This window comes from Lagenorhynchus albirostris, chromosome 1 (genome assembly GCF_949774975.1).
Source record: "Lagenorhynchus albirostris chromosome 1, mLagAlb1.1, whole genome shotgun sequence".
Lineage (NCBI taxonomy): Eukaryota > Metazoa > Chordata > Mammalia > Artiodactyla > Delphinidae > Lagenorhynchus > Lagenorhynchus albirostris.
In genome coordinates, this window is record NC_083095.1 from 154,353,103 (window position 1) to 154,372,524 (window position 19,422).

Below are 19,422 nucleotides of genomic sequence, written 5' to 3' on the forward strand. Positions count from 1 at the left end.
ATTTGGTTTTGGTTCCTGAACACCATTCTAAACATTTAGTAAGTTGGTCAAAAGCGATTCTTAGGAGTTTCGTTTCCTTTCCACTTTTCTTGTATTCTTTGTTCTGCCAGGAAAATGCTTTCCTCTGAGGTTCTTGGGACACACGGGTGACCTGGAATCACACCCTCCCAAGTGCACAGCCTCTAGGATGTCGGAGGGAGGAGACTTCCACGTGGCCACCAGAGGGGTCGGGCACCTCCTGAGAGGTGGACCTGGTCCCCCATGTCCAGCCCCTGTGGGAGTGGGAGGGGCGGTGGGCGGGCTCAGCACTCTTCCTGCTCTGCGACCTTAAGCAAGGTACTTGTTTCTCTAAGTCCCAGGGTTTTTTGTTTTGTTTTGTTTTGTTTTTTGCGGTACGCGGGCCTCTCACTGTTTTGGCCTCTCCCGTTGCAGAGCACAGGCTCCAGACGCGCAGGCTCAGCAGCCATGGCTCACGGGCCCAGCCGCTCTGCGGCATGTGGGATCTTACTGGACCGGGCCACGAACCCGTGTCCCCTGCATTGGCAGGCGGACTCTCAACCACTGCGCCACCAGGGAAGCCCCCAAGGATTTTTTTTTTTTTAAATGAAGTTAATAATAGTACTTATTTCATAGAGTTCTGAGGACTATATGACCGTGGGATCTGGCGTCTAGGGTCCGCTTGGTGGTGCTGTGGTTATTTCTATTTTTTAGACTTTATTTTTTTTATTGAAGTATAGCTGATGTACAATATTATATGTGTCAGGTGTACAACAGAGTGATTCACAATTTTTAAAGAGTATACTCCATTTCAAGTTATTATGAAATATTTCCCTGTACTGTACAATAGATCTTTGTAGCTTATTTACTTTATACATTGTAGTTTGTACCTCTTAATCCCCTACCCCTATCTTACCCCTCTCCACTGGTACCCACTAGTCTGTTCTCTGTATCTGTGAGTATGCTTCTGTTTTGTTATATTCACTAGATTGTTGTTGTTATTATTAATATTATGAATTTCAGCTTTTTAAAAAACTCTATGTTTTGTTAAAAGCAGATTGGAATTATTCCACTAATAATCCTCTAACTCTTCCCAAACTCCTAAATGTTGAGAACTACGACTCTTATTTGATCTATAGGAGATCATCCAATCAAAACATTTAGCATTAAGAAATGTCTTTTTAAATATACATGTCAAATATACTTGTATTTGACTTAAAATAATGCCCCCATCCCACAAAATTGCTCTTTCATGTTAATTGCCAAGAAAATAATTTTGTAGCATAGAATACATTTTATAATAAAATTCTATTTAGAACATCTGATTTCTGGAACCCGGTTAGAGAGAGATTTGAATTCTCTGCTGTACAGGATGGCAGCCCCCGGCCACGTGTGACCACGGAACACTCGGAATGTGGCCCATCCGACTTGAGGTGAGCATGTGGTGGAAAACACACCGGATTTGATGGCTTGGTATGATGAAAAGAGTATAATGACCTCATCAATATTTTTTTGTGTCAATGACTTATTGAAATACAACTTCAGATACATCAGGTCACATAGAATGTATTTTTAAAATTACTTTCATTGGTTTCTTTTATTTTTCAAAGTGCTTTAGAAAATTAAAAATTCCCTATGTACTTGCTTGTATTTCAAGTAGACAGCACTCTCCTGAGTAATTCTGCATTTGTTATATCATTTTAAAAAGTAAAACAAATGAATGCGGGAATATATTGAGAATACAGTCAGTTAAGAGGTACTCAAAAGAGGTCCCCCCAGTAATTCATGGAGCACCTTTCTCACTCCCCATTTCTGCCAGTTTTGTGACCTCTGAATCATTTGTCTTTATTGAAATGTGACAAGTAAAGCCTTTTTCCTTTTCTTCTCTGCTTTCTTGGACAGGCTGAGTCTTAACGTGAATTATCAGGAAATCCATCAAACGTGGACAAAGGCGAGTCCCGGTTTCTATGTGCAAGGTTCCTCTTTCTGATCTCACCACTGGCGGTGGTGCGTGCTCTGATTACTGGGTGATGGGGGTTCTGATTACGGACACCCAGCTGCTCGTCATATTTATGGCCCACTTGTGCCAGCCTTCGCTCATTCAGATCCATCTTGCTGAAAAATTCAGGCATTTACTCCTTAAATAAATATGTTGCATTGCATGGCACATCTTTTTCTCTCCTTAAAATGTCAGGAAATGTGCGTGGTTCATAGATATTCATTCTCATGTCAGAAAGTCTTCTCCCCCCTCACTCTCAGTGAGATGAAATCAGCGGTGATAGATGGTATGCTACTAATTTTGGTCCTGCCACACGGATTACATTCTAACTGGGTTTATTGCCACGCTGTTTATTAAGGATCACGAACCATCACAAGGCCAGGAGCCTGGCTGCTTTCCAGTGGCCACACAGGCCTCCACACGTCCCTCTGATTCTGGCCATTCTCCTCTTCATTACATTCCTGCCAGGCTGGATTTTGTAAGATTCCAGGAAGCATTTTATGATACACAGGGCAGGAAAGGCATCATTTATAACACATGGTAGTTATTCCTCTTTTATTTATAGATCATTTTGCTCGGAAGTCTTTTGTTTCCAAGCAGGCAGTGGATCTTCAATTCTATTTAAACAAATTCACTGCCTCTGCCTGTCTTCCTATTGTTTTTTTACATGGCTGCCATGTTTCCATAATAAACAATAAGATAGAATTGATTTTTTTTTTTTTGGCCGTTGGTGTAGGCAAAACCTACAAATACATTTTCAGACTGGACCTGTGTTACACTCGCTCTAGTGTGGTCAGTTAGCCCTGTTAAGTGCTGGCTCTTATATTATTAACTGCACCCACATTTGCTCCAATGAGGACCAAAAAACCGGAATGATTGTGCTACCTCGTGGGTTCTTCAGTTGTGGGATGTGGTTGGATCTAAAAACAAGATGATTCTTGTTTTCAAAGAGTTGGAGCTCCTAGAGTTGAAGAGAGTGGCCTAGGGGTACCAAAAGAAGACCTGGGGGTTGAACCCAAGGCCCCTGCCACCCCGTCCCGTGACCTGAGGTGTTACTCAGCTTTTCTGAGCCTCCGTCTCCTCGTATATAAAGGGGGTAATGACACCACTTATGGGGCAGGATGGCTGTGAGGGTTTATGCAGTGATCCTGGAAAAACCACGTTGTAAATGAAACAGCAGGATGCAACGTCACGTCTTTAATTATTTTCACCGACAAATAATTAAGGTCCCAAAGCCTGGTTAGGCGTCTGCCTTGCTGAGGAACATGATTGTTAGTCCAGGAATGAATGAGAGGGGATGGGCCCAAGTGCCTGGACCGGTAAATGGACCTGAATATTTCCCTCCCCTGCTCCCAGGAAGGTATTGCTTTGACAAATTTCAAAAATACAATCGGAAAACCCCAGGACCAGCAAAGAAGTCCCTATCTGATACCTGCGCTGGTGGGTGTCCAGATGGCCCCGTGGCCGCGTGCCACGACCCCAGAAGTCCTCCAACCGTCAAGATTTGGTCATGGGTGACCTGACGGAGGAGAGGGTGGGAGAGGTCAGGGGAGGACTGGGACGGGGGTCCCTGTGGCCCTGGAGGTGCCAGGAGGCAGGAAGTTTGCCTATCACTCTGGCAAGGGTTAGATGCCTGGGGAATATGCTCAGGCTTCCTCAGCCCGCCCCCCTCAAACTCTCTCCCGATGGCAGGGATTTGCACATTCTTTTTCCTTCTCAGGTAAAAACACACAAGATCTTCCAATTTAAGGCAACTCATAGTCACATTGGAAAAAAAGAATGTCCCGGTTTGATTCTGAATGAAGTTTAATAGCCTTGATCAATAACTTGTTATAGATTTTTAAATAGACTTCATTTTTAAGAGCCATTTTAGGTTCACAGCAAAATTAAGCAGAAGAGATATATACGCTGTATACGCTGCCCACCCTCCCCATAGCCTCCTCCACTATCAAAATCCCCACCAGATGGTGCATCTGTTACAGCTGGACATGTCATTATCACCAGACATGTCATTATCACCCAGAGTCTATAGTTGGCATTAGGTCTCATTCTTGGTGTCGTACGTTCTCCGGGTTTGGACAAATGTATGACACTGTCTGGGAAACGGTTTCTAGGTGACTTTCGATTATATTCTCGTTTTCACATCACACAGTAACACCTTTCAGGTAAAGCTCCGGATCACCCTGTTATCCTAGAGGCGCCCCCCCCTCTTTTTTTCCATCTGTCTTCAAATGAGTTAAAAGTTCTGATTTATTTCTAGGGCCTTAAAGAAAAAGCTATTTGTAGTGGTGACAGGCAATTAGTAAAGCATTTAGATTTATTAGAAACCCCAGTGAAAACGGTGTTTTATTTTTCTTTTTCAGGCATCTTAAACACTCACTTGCAGGTAATGGGATGAGACTGGCTCTTTCCCACAGACCGGTTTTGTGTCCAACGTGTGACGTTCCCACCCCTGTAATGTGTCAATGTGACTTACCCGCCTTCCTACGTCAGCTTTCTTTTTCTTAGTCAAATCACTTTTTGAAACTTCTCTCTTGGACTTCATTTATTCCTCCTTTAATTTCCTCCAGGTATAAAGCTGAATTCAAATAACAGTTAACATGTTGAATCCCAGTGCTGGGTCTGGCGTTGCAGTGGTTTGAGCCTCATTGAGTAAGGATTCATGAGAACACTTGGACACGGTAGAATTCTCTCCCTCCTGGAGGGAGAGAGGCTGAAGGGGTGAGGGAAGAGCTTCAGGGAGAGGCCTGGACTCCAGGCCAGGTGGCCTATGGCCAAGACCCTGTTCCTTCCAGAGTAACCCCGCTTCTTTGTTTCCTGCCAACAAAATACATTTCCTCGGATTCCCTTCCAGGCTAGTTTATACCTCCTCCCAAGCCATCTTTACCATCTTTTATTCCCAGACCACTGAGGATCAAAACCATTCCGTCTACTCTGAGATGTTTCCTGCATTTGCTGTCCCAACATGGACTTATAGCCAATTTTGGCATCAACATTTAGACAAAACGCATTATTACTTTTCCCAAATCATCTACTTCTCTTGAGCTAAAGAATTCTCCAGTGTTCTTTAAAAACTAGTTTTTTTCTTAAGGAATCTATTTCATATGCACACACGTATCTAACACATATACATACACAAATATATATTACACGTATCTGAAAATGAACAGGTATAATCAAATCTTTACGAGGTTAATGCCATTTTGTTTCCTGCACAACACCACCCGCAAGAAATATTGCTAATAATATAGTATACCACATATTATTAGTAACTATATTATATTAACAATATTATTATTAACATTGTATCACTAATTACTATACTATTATAATAACTATATTTTTAGCAGCATCCTTATCATCAATAACAATGTTATTATAATAACTACAGTGGTGTGTTAGGTACTAGGGCTTGTTATTGGCAGCTCTAACCACAGCAGCAGTAGCGTCCTGAACACCTTATGTGGTGGGCAAGATAACTGAGCTTTTGCATGGCTCCCAGCAGCCCTTTGAAACCCCCAGTCACAGATGAGGATGTGGGGGACCAGCCCTGCACCCTCTGTCTCTGGGCCACCTTGCCTGGACCCTCCCCCCATCCCCTACCCACCCCCCTCCCCCATTCCAGAGCAACCTCCACGATCCTAACACACATGGAGATTTTTCCTGCCTTTGTCACAGAAGGCATCTTTCTTTTTGCAGATACGACGCCACGTGTCATAAGTGACATTAAAATCCCCGGGAATGGCCTGTGTTAAAGTGATCAAACCTTCCCAAATAGTTTGAAAAGACCTAATTTCTTTTTTTTTTTTCTTTAAAATTGAAGTACAGCTGATTTACCAACAAGGACCTACTGTATAGCACAGGGAACTATATTCAATATCTTGTGATAACCTATAATGGAAAAGAATCTGAAGAATATATGTATATATGTATAACTGAATCACTTTGCTGTACACCTGAAACTAAGACTTAATTTCTGGTGTTCGGCCCCAAATACCTCCAAAGCCACTGAAAATTTCCATACGTTCCAGTATTCTGGCATCTAAGCAACAGCTCCTAAACTGTCTCTGATCTTAAGAAAAAGAATACAAATTCTGGGCTTCCCTGGTGGCGCAGTGGATGGGAGTCTCCCTGCCGTTGCAGGGAATATGGGTTCGTTCCCTGGTCCGCGAGGATCCCACGTGCCGCGGAGCCTGCGCGTCTGGAGCCTGTGCTCCGCAACGGAAGAGGCCGCAGCAGTGAGAGGCCCGCGTACCGCAAAAAAAAAAGAATACAAATTCTTTCATCGATATGTGTTCCCATATTTTGTTAATTTATCAAATGTGTAACATTAGGCCTAGTGATTTGGTGGAGGAGAAGGGAAATTAAAAATGGTCATTAGAGCGTGGTACCTATGCAGATGGTATACACCGTGGATAGTCACACGTTTTTACTGTTTTACAAAGGATTTTATGAAGAGTCTTAAAGGCAGTGGAAAATGTAGAGCCTATGAAATTAAGTAAAGAGGAGCACCCTACATTTATGAGCAGCACAATCTCAAATATATTAGATTAGGAGTGCATTTTTTTGCATTCCTAATGCAAAAGAACTAGAGAGTACCGAAATGGTAATAGCTGATAATAACTTGTACCTCCGGGTCTTGGGATTTTGAATGATTATTATCTTTTCTATTATACTTTTGTCCATTTTCAAAAATTTCCAGAGTGGACATGTGTTTCTTTTATTATTTAAAAAGAGGTGTTTTTAGACTGAGAAAGACCACAGATCGTTTAGGGAAGTTTTCACCGCATACGTTATATCGTTATATCGGGAGGGATGATCTAGAAGGGACCGTGGCCTCGGTTGAAGCCATTTTATGTTGGTATTTGGGCTGATTGCCTTGCAAAGCTCCTTTCAGGAAATCTGCAGGAGATCTGGCTGCAGGCGTATCAGAAAATCTCCACTCTCCCTTGTCATTTCCGGCTGAAAACTATTGTTAGGAAAGGTATTTGCAGGGAGTTTTTTTCTGGAGGTGTTTTTCCTGACCATTAATTTTCCACTTGCCTCACATTTCCCTTTGACTTCAGGAAATTTGGTTTTTATTGTCCTCCTAGGAGGCCTGAGGGCACAGGGTGTTCATACCCCTGCTTTTCCCCCTGTAGACTCTTATTTAAATTTAGATTATGACTACATGAAGAATTTGTTGGGAAAAGTAATCAGTAAGGGCCATATGTTAGAGTTTCAAAAATCACCCTCATTTCCATTTCACTCACATCATAAAAATCACCTTCCCATTCAATCAGACTATTAGAAGGTATTTTAGATGAGTGATGTGGTGAACGCGGGCGCTGGCGAGCTAATAGCGAGGCCTTGATCTTCGGGAGAGCCATTAATCTCTGTCTTTCACACTCTCCAGTCTCACACGCGTACACATACACACACACACGCACTGATGGAAGCAAAACCATAAAAAGAAAGCCTTTAAGGGTACATAAAAGTGGGAGGAGGACTTTACATTTTATTTTTATTTACTGGAAATGTATGGCTGGGAGCTGAGGCACACCTGTGATTTGCAGCCCGCATCCCTTTTCTGCCTCCCATCCTGCCCTGGGCTCCGGGCCACTTGCATCCCAGGTGGACCAGCCCTCGCTTGGGAAGAACCAGAGCCAGCAGGGGAAGCGGGGGGAGCGGGAGATTCTTCCTCACGTCTCTGATGACCACAAACCTGCATGTGTTCTGATGCTCTTCTTTCTAACGTGTCCTGCATTACCTTTAATAACTAGCTCTGTGTGACCTACCCGGTCACTTACAGGAATGCCGCCCTGCTAGTTGTATGGTGACGAGAGGCAGTCTGCTGAGCACGCCGGGTGATTTATGCTTCATTTCATGTCCCAGGCAGGTTTGAATGACCTGTGTCGGGCATGGCGGTGTTTTCAAAAGGACAGCTCATGGCCTGACAGTCTTGTTTTTGGAAAGGGTTCAGTACCATCATGGGTTTGCTTCAAAAACCACGTTACTTTCCATCTCGCTGTTAGTTTAATGGTGCTGGAACCTCTGCGTCTGCTGGGTGGACGGGTTTCCTCTCATCAGATAACCGATTCTTACTCGGGGAAGAGAGTTCTGGTTTCCACCATGTATGTCTTAAGGACGATGATCAAGGCATGGCCTGCCTGCTTCACTCTGTCCATCGTCAGGCACCAGGAAAGCAAGTGAAGTTCCAAACTGTGTACAAATATTCTGTGATAATTCAACAGTGTTCGCATTGGGCATTGAATGTATTTTGCCTGTTGTGGAAATTGACCTGATGAAAAATGATCGAATTTTTGAAAATCCATCATGCAGGAGGAATACGTTCTAGAGAGAAAGACCTGATTCTTCCCAATTTCATTTTCTAACTCTGGTGATTAAACTTTCTTCAGTGACTCCGTGGAACTAGCATCTACTTGGTTGAGGCATCTGCGTAACCTGCTGAAAGAGGGGATTTCTGATTGTTTTAAACAGTTAGGAATTTGCTAAAAGTTATACTGCAGGGCCCTCCTTTCAATGGATTGGCATTCATTCCCATTAACAAAGAAAACCCCCAAAGCATAGAGAGAGTCCCATCCTCAGGACAGGCCGTGTTCTGCAGCTCGGGGTAGCCGGATGGCGGGGTGGGGGGGGAAAGCCCATTTTGAATGAAATGTTTGCCTGGATTTGCATGGGAATGAGAAAACTCAGCTCCAGATCTTTACCAGTTGCAGCGATATTATAAGCAATGCGTTTATACTTGTATTTACTACTCCGCATGCAAACAAAGAAAGGCATGGCAGGTTCAGGTCCAGATGTGGAAACAGATAAAAGAATAGCCCTCAGCCAAATGAGGGGGACAAAGGCTCTGTCTCCCAGGGTCTCTTGGTGTTACCTCCTCAGTATAACAACATTGCTGTTGCCTTTGCTTGGACAGGCTCTAGTTAGGGTTTTCATTTTTCTTTCAAATGCAGCGAGGCCATAGAAATAACGTCTAGGTAACCACCTAACTGGTGAAATTTGGCTTTCAGTGGAGCGCAGGGATATATATATATATTTTTTCACCATGGGAGTTTTTACTGCTTTAATTATGACTTGCAGACAGCTTGGGAAATCTTCCTTTCAGTAAGACAGAAAAACAAAACTGTTTCATTTCTTTTCACAAGAAACCCTACTGAGTTCTAAGTGAAAATGTATTACTGAGAAGAGCCTTTAGTTTTAAAGAAAGAAAATCTGTCTCTTTTTTTTTTCTTTTAGAGCATTAGAAAATATTTAAAAACCCATATACAAAAATGAGGGGTTTGGGGAAAATACGAGGGTCCCCAACTGCAAACTTCATTTGTGCACACGCTATTTAGAAACATTGAAATAGATTTCATGCTCGCGGCTCCACGTGACATTTTAGGACTCCTGCTACCCTTTAAGATTGCCAAAACAATGGTGCATTCAGGGAAAGGATGAAGTTGTTCCATGATTTACATGGTATCGCTGTTTTTCTTGGAGTTCTGAATAGAACACAAATTAAGATAAAAATATCCCTGGAATATCTTTAAGCCAAACTAGCCAGTTGTGCATAAGCCCGCTATTAACACTCTTATCCTCCATGTGCATACTGTGGCCACCTAATGTTTTACTAATATTTAGAGATCTTCTCACAGTGGGAATTTGCAGATGCTCTCCCTCCAACTTGGGCAAACGGTATTAACATAATTCCAAATCTGATTGCTTTTATGTGGCGAGAGATAGAAAACAGGCTTGCTATTTTCAGTCATGAATTTCAGATGGAAAAAAAGAACAGTGAGAGGATCCATGAAGATATTGATACAAAAATGCTAGCTTAGCAAATATATTTATGCTCAGTGTGGATCCTCTAACCACAGGGTCCAAATAACACTTCAAATCACCTTCTGAAACCGTGTTATGTAAATTTGCAAGTATATCCAAAGCAGAGAGAAGAGTATCATGCAGCCTTACAGACCATTACCGAATCTCAACACATTTCCAGGTTTTGCTACATTTGCTTCATTTATTTGTTTTTTTCCTTATGGAATTATTTTTTTTTTTATTTTTTTACATCTTTATTGGGGTATAATTGCTTTACAATGGTGTGTTAGTTTCTGCTTTATAACAAAGTGAATCAGTCATACATAAACATATGTTCCCATATGTCTTCCCTGTTGTGTCTCCCTCCCTCCCACCCTCCCCATCCCACCCCTCCAGGCTGTCACAAAGCACCGAGCCAATATCCCTGTGCCACTTATGGAATTATTTTAATGCAAGATCATTACAATACTACCTCCTTTACTCTGCATCTCCAAACCATATGAATATTCTCTGACGATGCCATTACACACTTAACACAATTAAGGATGCTTCTTGGTGTTATTTAATGCCCAATCCGTTTCCTCAGTTGTCCCAGCAGTATCCTTTTGCAGTGGACATCATTGATCAGGATCTGACCTGGTCCACATATCTATGGGGGTTCTCTGAATCTCTGCCTTTTCCTCCCTGCCACCAGCTTGAAAAAGGCCTGAGTGGTGATTAATTCCATGTGTACACTTGGCTGGCCATGGAGTACCCAGATAGTTGGTCAAACATTATTCTGGGTGTGTCTGTGAGGGTGTTTTTTGGATCAGACTGACATTTAAATCCATGGACTTAAGTAAAACAGTTGCCATCCCTAAACTGGGTGGGCCTCATCTAATCAGTTGAAGGCCTGGAGAGAACAAAAAGACAGGTCTTCCCCAGGGAAAGGGAACTCTGCCAGCAGGCGGCCTTCAGATTCGAGCTGCAGCATGGGCTCTTCCCTGGGTCTCCAGCCTGCCGGCTCACCCTGCAGATTTTGGAATTCCCAGCATCCATAATTGCATGGGCCAACCTCTTTAACACACACCTTTCTCCTATTAACACACATCCTTTTGGTTCTGTTTTTCTGGAGATCCTTCATGAATCCACAATCTGGATGTGTCTTTTTGCTTCCTCGCCATGCCCTTTAATGACTCCTCTGTCCCCCACATTTCCCATCAGTAGGAGCTCGAGGGCTGCATGGTCCAATGCAGTAGGTACTTGCCACGTGTAGCTATCTGAATTTAAACAACCTAAAGGTAGATACGGTTAAGAATTCCATTCTTCAGTCACACCAGCCACATTTCAAGAGCTTTGTAGCCACATGATCTAGAGGCTGCTCCACTGGAGGGAACAGATGTGGACAGTTTCCATCATTGCAGAAAGCTCGATTGGACAGTGCTTTGTAGTAGCTTGGGCACATTCACACCCAACATTTTAGCAAGAGTATTTCATAGGCGGTGCGTGAATTGGCCTTTAATGCTTCTTATTTTCTCTCTCTCCTTCTCATCATTTTCCAAAGTAACACACTGATTTTGCCCAGAGTGGACATTTTTACTTACTTCCCATTTCAGACAGGAGACCATAGATGCTAACATTGCATAGTCAGGCATTTAACTATAACTTAAAACTCTTTCCAGCCCCATCTTTCCTAAGGGTTCGCTGTCTTGTGAGGGACTGGTTAGCGACTGATTAATGAGCGGTTTAGCGATTCTTCTCCTTGGACCACAGGCACGGTCCCTCGGTGGGGTAAGTGATCATGAGATTCAGAACCAGGTGTTTCTATTGAGAGAGAACATGTTTGCATTGAAGCATCTTGCAGATGCAAAGGAGCTGAAGGAGCCACAGGGTTGTGTGGTGGGGGGCCGTCCTTAGCTGCTCCCTGGACACTGGGACCTCAGGGCGCCTTGCTGCTGGCTGATTTAGGACGAGAAAGCCATAGCCTTTGGGATGTGCTCAGTTGTCTGGTTTGCTGCAGCAGACTGTCTGTGCTTAGCAGGAGAACACCCCCCCCCCCGCCCATGAATGGGGGCATCGCTAACTGCCTTCTCTGGGTCTCCCCAGGGTGCCCTGAGAAGTGGGCAGCAGGGTGGACCAGGTGGGGAGAGCAGCTGCCCTGGGACCACTTGGAAAGTAACAGCAAGAAAATAAACGACTTCGGCCCTGAAAATGAACTGAGCATAATTCTGGGTCATCGCCTTACAAAAATCTCGCATACTGACCCTGTGCTATGTCTGGAATGGGAGTAGGCCTGACCACACACCCTGTCCCCATGATGCCACTGAGGGCAACCCCAGGAGTGATAGCCCATCTGCCCAGAGACCTGGAAACTGGCAGTTCCCAGGGGAAATTTGAGAGAAGGGAGCCGGTATGGTCTATCGGCTGGTGGTTTAGTATCAGAGGGTTTCCCCTGCTGGGTCACGTCTCCTAGACCGCTGGCCAGCAGGGGCGTCCCATCCACAGCTGAGCCTCTTGTTTCCTGTTTGTGGAGTCTCCCCACAGCCCGCTGGCAGGGATGGGGGAGTGAGGTTGACTCAACGGTCGGGGCAGGGTCAGTGCCCCTCCCACAGGCTCCCAAACGTGGTTGTCAGCTGCAGTGGGATGAAGGACATTCCCCCAAAGACGTGTCTGTCTGGAAGCAGACGGTACAGCCTTATTTAGAATAAGGTCCTTTGCAGATGTAACTAATGTAAGGATCTTGAGATATCATGCTGGGTTAGTGTGGGCCCTAAATCTAGTGACAGGTGCTCTTAAAAGAGACAGAAAAGGAGACACACACACCGAGGAAAAGCCATGTGAAGACGGAGGCAGAAATGGAGTGATGTGTCTACAAGCCTAGGGATGCCTGGAGTCACCAGAAGCTGGAAGTGGCAGGAAGGATCATCCCTAAGAGCCTCCAGAAAGAGCCAACATTGTGGACATCTGGATTTAGATGGATCTGGATTTCACAGTTCTGGTGTCCAGAACTGTGAAAGGATCAGGGTCTGGTGTTATACACTACAAGTCTGGAGTAGTTTGTTACAGCAGGCCTAGGAAACTAATACAGTGGTGTAAACTAATGCTCTCTCCAGTGCTCACCACAGCAAGGCCTCCCCAGATCCCTGAGCACCTTTTCCCTTCATTATTTAGAATAAAGAATGGGATTCGAGGAACTTCCCAGGAAACACTCTCCTCCACTAGGGGGGCATGGGGCATGAAATTACACCATTAGAGAGACATTCCTTAGGAATGAATATCGAGGAAGGATAATACATTAAGTCTGAAACATTGCAGGGAGAGTTAGACTAGAATAGGCTGTATTCATCGATGAGAGAACCTTACATTATGTGAGAGGTATGCATTTTTTAATGATTGATTTTTTCCCCAAAATAATAAAGTATGCAAAAAAGCATTGAAAATTAAGAGTATTAAAACTTACATTATTTTAATTTAAATATTTTATTTATACACAAACCAGAATTTATAGTAGCTTTCTCTTGTTGGCTTTAATGGAAGCAAAGTCATCAATAATACTTCCAAAATTGACTTCTTTGAGGACCTCATTTTCAATAAGCCTTGTGAATAAAACCAAATGAAAGAGAGTGACTTTGAAAGTATGTTTGATGAATTGAAAAACTTTACTAAAAGACATGAATATTCTTCCTGCATTATATATTATATATATTCTTCCTGCATTCTTCCTGAAAATAAATGAAAAGGAAAAAATTAGAAATGTATGATTCATCAGATGAGGGTATCAATTATTATAGGAAACTTGGTTATCAAATCGAAATTTGGTAGATTATAAATGTCCTCATTTAATATTTGAAATGGAGAAATGCAAAATTAAACACACTATCTTCAGATTTTGAATTTTCAGCTAAAAATAAGTTGTTCTGCATGAATACATCTGATTTTCAAAAAGCAGCCACTGTCTCGCCTCTGAAAATCCTGACAAGTTAAATCCTGGACCAATTTCATCAGAAATCATTGGTTTTTGGCAGCCTGCCTTGTCAATAATTTGTAATATAAAACGAGCATCATGTCTGGATCTTCTAAAAGTCATTTGTGAATTCTGCCCAGTGAAATCTGATCTAAATTTGGAAGCAGTGTTGAGAATTTTTTTTAACAAAATGAGTCACGGTGGCAACTCAAGAAGTGGTAAATTTAAGGAAATGTTAAGACTGTTACTTGGTCCAGAGAAATTGGCAACATGGCAATTCTCCCCATTGAAAACGAGATAAGCAAAGAAGCAGATTTTGAAAATATGATTGAAGCGTTTGCTTCCATTCATGCCAGGAAAGTAAAATCCTAATAAATTATTTTTCCAATGTAAATAAAACATGTAAACTTAACATAATGCTGTGAGATTTAACATACCCACTCTTCAATTTTTCAACAGTTTTCAACTACCTTAAGGTTCTGGAAAAAAATTAGCCGTTGAAAAAACTCCTGACAACACACACACACACACACAGACACACACACACACACACATGCACACACGTACACACACACGTCTTTCTTTTTGCCTCTGGCTTCGGTTTGGCTCAAAACAACACTGTCAGATCCTGTCTTGAAGTACAGTTTTGACTTTTTGTTCATCATGGACATTTTTGCATAAATTTTGATTTTTAAAAATATTGCATGAAAATGTGACTTACCTTGATGACAGAGGTTTTAGGGCCCCAGGTGAGAGCCTCACCCCATTGGACTGGGGCTGCAGGGGAGGCCGTGGAGAGGTCACTTTGCCATCCTCTGCCATCAGGGTCCCTGCAGAACCAGCGCTGGGGGCAGCAGCTGTGTCTCCAGCATGTTCGCTGGGAGGCGCCCTTGTGTGGCAAGATTGTCAGACGTCTAGTTTATCTGAGATGGAAACACACTTGAGACGGGGACATTTCTGTCTTCATCAACTGATAAACCCATTTTGAACACTGAACATTTGGAGATTAGGATTTGAGGAATTAGGATGCTGTCCATCAGGAACGATGTGAATGGGTTAAACCTCTCCCTCCTCCCTTTCCAGCCCCCTTTTTTAATACCTTTGGCCACATGTGATGATGGGCTGGACGTCGGGGGTCACGTTGTTGGGAGCCCAATGACTCCCCTTCATGAATCCTTCCTCTCCCAAGACTTTCAGGGGTGCTACCTTCAATGCCTGTGTGTTAGGTGGTGACAGGAAGACAGGCTCGTGGGCAGCTGATGCCCCCAGCAGCGGGAAGGCCAAGTGGCGAGGGGAGTGCAGGCCCACCTTGTTCCAAGGACACGCAGCCTTCCTGGGAGAGAGCAGGACGAGGTCATGGGCTTTTCTTTCTTTTCTTTTTTTTTTTTTTTTAACATCTTTATTGGAGTATAATTGCTTTACAATGGTGTGTTAGTTTCTGCTTTATAACAAAGTGAATCAGCTATACATATACATATATTCCCGTATCCCCTCCCTCTTGCACCTCCCTCCCACCCTCCCTATCCCACCCCACTATGTGGTCACAAAGCACCGAGTTGATCTCCCCATGTGATGCAGCTTCTTCCCACTAGCTATCTATTTTACATTTGGTAGTGTATATATGTCAATGCTACTCTCTCACTTCATTCCAGCTTACCCTTCCCCCTCCCTGTGTCCTCAAGTCCATTCTCTATGTCTGCATCTTTATTCTTGTCCTGCCCATAGATTCATCAAAACCATATATATATATATATATTAGATTCCATATATATGCTTTAGCATATAGTATTTATTTTTCTTTTTCGGACTTCACTCTGTATGACAGACTCTAGGTCCATTCACCTCAATACAAATAACTCAATTTCATTTCTTTTTATGGCTGAGTAATATTCTATTGTATATATATGCCACATCTTCTTTATCCATTCATCTGTCAATGGACACTTAGGTTGCTTCCATGTCCTGGCTATTGTAAGTAGTGTTGCAGTGAACACTGTGGTACATGACTCTTTTTGAATTATGGTTTTCTCAGGGTATATGCCCAGTAGTGGGATTGCTGGGTCATATGGTAGTTCTATTTTTAGATTTTTAAGGAACCTCCATACTATTCTCCATAGTGGCTGTATCAATTTACATTCCCACCAAGAGTGCAAGAGGGTTCCCTTTTCTCCACACCCTCTCCAGCATTTATTGTTTGTAGATTTTTTTGATGATGCCCATTCTGACCAGTGTGAGGCGATACCTCATGGTAGTTTTGATTTGCATTTCTCTAACGATTAGTGATATTGAGCATCCTTTCATGTGTTTGTTGGCAATCTGTATATCTTCCTTGGAGAAATGTCTATTAAGGTTTTCTGCCCATTTTTGGATGGGTTGTTTGTCTTTTTGATATTGAGCTTTGTGAGCTGCTTGTATATTTTGGAGATGAATCCTTTGTCAGTTGCTTCTCTGGCAAATATTTTCTCCCATTCTGAGGGTTGTCTTTTTGTCTTATTTATGGTTTCCTTTGCTGTGCAAAAGCTTTGAAGTTTTATTAGGTCCCATTTGTTTATTTCTGTTTTTATTTCCATTTCTCTAGGAGGTGGGTCAAAAACAATCTTGCTGTGATTTATGTCAAAGAGTGTTCTTCCTATGTTTTCCTCTAAGAGTTTTATGGTGTCTGGCCTTACATTTAGGTCTTTAATCCATTTTGAGTTTATTTTTGTGTATGGTGTTAGAGACTGTTCTAATTTCATTCTTTTACATGTAGCTGTCCAGTTTTTCCAGCACCACTTATTGAAGAGGCTGTCTTTTCTCCATTGTATATTCTTGCCTCCTTTATCAAAGATAAGGTGACCATATGCACATGGGTTTACCTCTGTGCTTTCTATCCTGTTCCAGTAATCTATATTTCTGTTTTTGTGCCAGTACCATACTGTCTTGATTACTGTAGCTTTGTAGTATAGTCTGAAGTCTGGGAGCCTGATTCCTCCAGCTCCGTTTTTCTTTCTCAACATTGCTTTTGCTATTCGCAGTCTTTTTTGTTTCCATACCAATTGTGAAATTTTTTGTTCTAGTTCTGTGAAAAATGCCATTGGTAGTTTGATAGAGATTGCATTGAATCTGTAGATTGCTTTGGGGAGTAGAGTCATTTTCACAATGTTGATTATTCTAAACCAAGAACATGGTATAGCTCTCCATCTGTTTGTATCATCTTTAATTTCTTTCATCAGTGTCTTATAGTTTTTTGCATACAGGTCTTTTGTCTCCTTAGGTATGTTTATTCCTAGGTATTTTATTCTTTTAGTTACAGTGGTAATTGTGAGTGTTTCCTTAATTTCTCTTTCAGATTTTTCATCATTAGTGTATAGGAATGCAAGAGATTTCTGTGCATTAATTTTGTATCCTGCTACTTTACCAAATTCATTCATTAGCTCTAGTAGTCTTTTGGTAGCATCTTTAGGATTCTCTATGTATATTATCATGTCACCTGCAAACAGTGACAGCTTTACTTCTTCTTTTCCAATTTGGATTCCTTATATTTCTTTTTCTTCTCTGATTGCTTGGCTAAAACTTCCAAAACTATGTTGAATAATAGTGGTGAGAGTGGACATCCCTGTCTTGTCCCTGATCTTAGAGGAAATGCTTTCAGTTTTTCACAATTGAGAACGATGTTGGCTGTGGGTCTGTCATATATGACCTTTATTATGTTGAGGTAAGTTCCCTCTATGCCCACTTTCTGGAGGGTTTTTATCATAAATGGGTGTTGAATTTTGTAGAAAGCTTTTTCTGCATCTATTGAGATTATCATGTGGTTTTTATCCTTCAGTTTGTTAGTATGGTGTATCACACTGATTTGTGTATATTGAAGAATCCTTGCATTACTGGGATAAACCACACTTGATCGTGGTGAATAATCCTTTTAATGTGCTGTTGGATTCTGTTTGCTAGTATTTTGTTGAGGATTTTTGCATCTATGTTCATCAGTGATATTGTTCTGTAGTTTTCTTTTTTTGTGACATCTTTGTTTGGTTTTGGTATGAGGGTGATGGTGGCTTCGTAGAATGAGTTTTGGAGTGTTCCTCCCTCTGCTATATTTTGGAAGAGTTTGAGAAGGATTTGTTTATATTTTCTATTTCTTCCTGATTCAGTCTCGGAAGGCTGTGCTTTTCTAAGAGTTTGTCCATTTCTTCCAGGTTGTCCATTTTATTGGCATATAGTTGCTTGTAGTAATCTCTCATGATTCTTTGTATTTCTGCAGTGTCAGTTGTTACTTCTCCTTTTTCATTTCTAATTCTGTTGGTCTGAGTCTTCTCCCTTATTTTCTTGTTGAGTCTGGCTAGTGGTTTATCAATTTTGTTTATCTTCTCAAAGAACCAGCTTTTAGTTTTATTGACCTTTGCTATTGTTTCCTTCATTTCTTCTTCATTTATTTCTGATCTGATTTTTATGATTTCTTTCCTTCTGCTAACTTTGGGTTTTTGTTGTTGTTGTTCTTCTTCTTTCTCTAATTGCTTTAGTTGTAAGGTTAGATTGTTTATTTGAGATTTTTTTTTTCTTGAGGTAGGATTGTATTGCTGTAAACTTCCCTCTTAGAACTGATTTTGCTACATCCCATAGATTTTGGGTTGTCCTGTTTTCATTGTCATTTGTTTCTAGGTATTTTTTCATTTCCTCTTTGATTTATTCAGTGATCTCTTGGTTATTTAATAGCGTATTGTTTAGCCTCTATGTGTTTGTATTTTTTACAGTTTTCTTCCTGTATTTGATATCTAGTCTCATAGCATTGTGGTTGGAAAAGATACTTGATAGGATTTCAATTTTCTTAAATTTACCAAGGCTTGATTTGTGACCCAAGACATGATTTATCTTAGGGAAAGTTTCATGACCACTTGAGAAGAAAGTGTATTCTGTTGTTTTTGGATGGAATGTCCTAACAATATCAATTAAGTCCATGTTGTTTAATATGTCATTTAAAGCTTGTATTTCCTTATTTATTTTCATTTTGGATGATCTCTCCATTGGTGAAAATCCCCTACTATGATTTCCCCTTTCATGGTCGATTTCCCCTTTTATGGTTTTTAGCATTTGCCTTACGTATTGAGGTTCTCCTATGTTGGGTGCATAAATATTTACAATTGTTACATCTTCTTCTTGCATTGATCCCTTGATCATTATGTGGTGTCCTTCTTTGTCACTTGTAATAGTCTTTATTTTAAAGTCTATTTTGTCTGATAGGAGAATTGCCATCCAGCTTTCTTTTGATTTCCATTTGCATGGAATATCTTTTTCCATCCCATCACTTTTAGTCTGTATGTGTCCCTAGGTCTGAAGTGCGTCTCTTGTAGACAGCATATATATGGGTCTTATTTTTGTATCCATTCAGCCAGTCTATATTTTTTTGGTTGGAGCATTTAATCCATTTACATTTAAGGTAGTTATCGATATGTATGTTCCTATTACCATTTTCTTAATTGTTTTGGGTTTGTTATTGTAGGTCTTTTCCTTCTGTTGTATTTCCCTCCTAGAGAAGTTCCTTTAGCATTTGTTGTAAAGCTGGTGTGGTGGTGTTGAATTCTCTTAACTTTTGCTCATCTGTAAAGCTTTTAATTTCTCCATCAAATCTGAATGAGATCCTTGCTGGGTAGAGTAATCGTGGTTGTTGGTTTTTCCCTTTCATCACTTTAAATATGTC

General features: G+C 41.6%; 1 long non-coding RNA gene across 1 annotated transcript; it reads left to right on the plus strand.

Moving 5' to 3' along the window:
* Positions 1–221: 221 nt before the first annotated feature.
* Positions 222–2,140, plus strand: LOC132532303 (uncharacterized). Its single transcript, XR_009544362.1, has 3 exons — positions 222–336; positions 1,369–1,430; positions 1,900–2,140. It is a non-coding gene; the product is annotated as an uncharacterized LOC132532303 (long non-coding RNA).
* Positions 2,141–19,422: the final 17,282 nt, after the last annotated feature.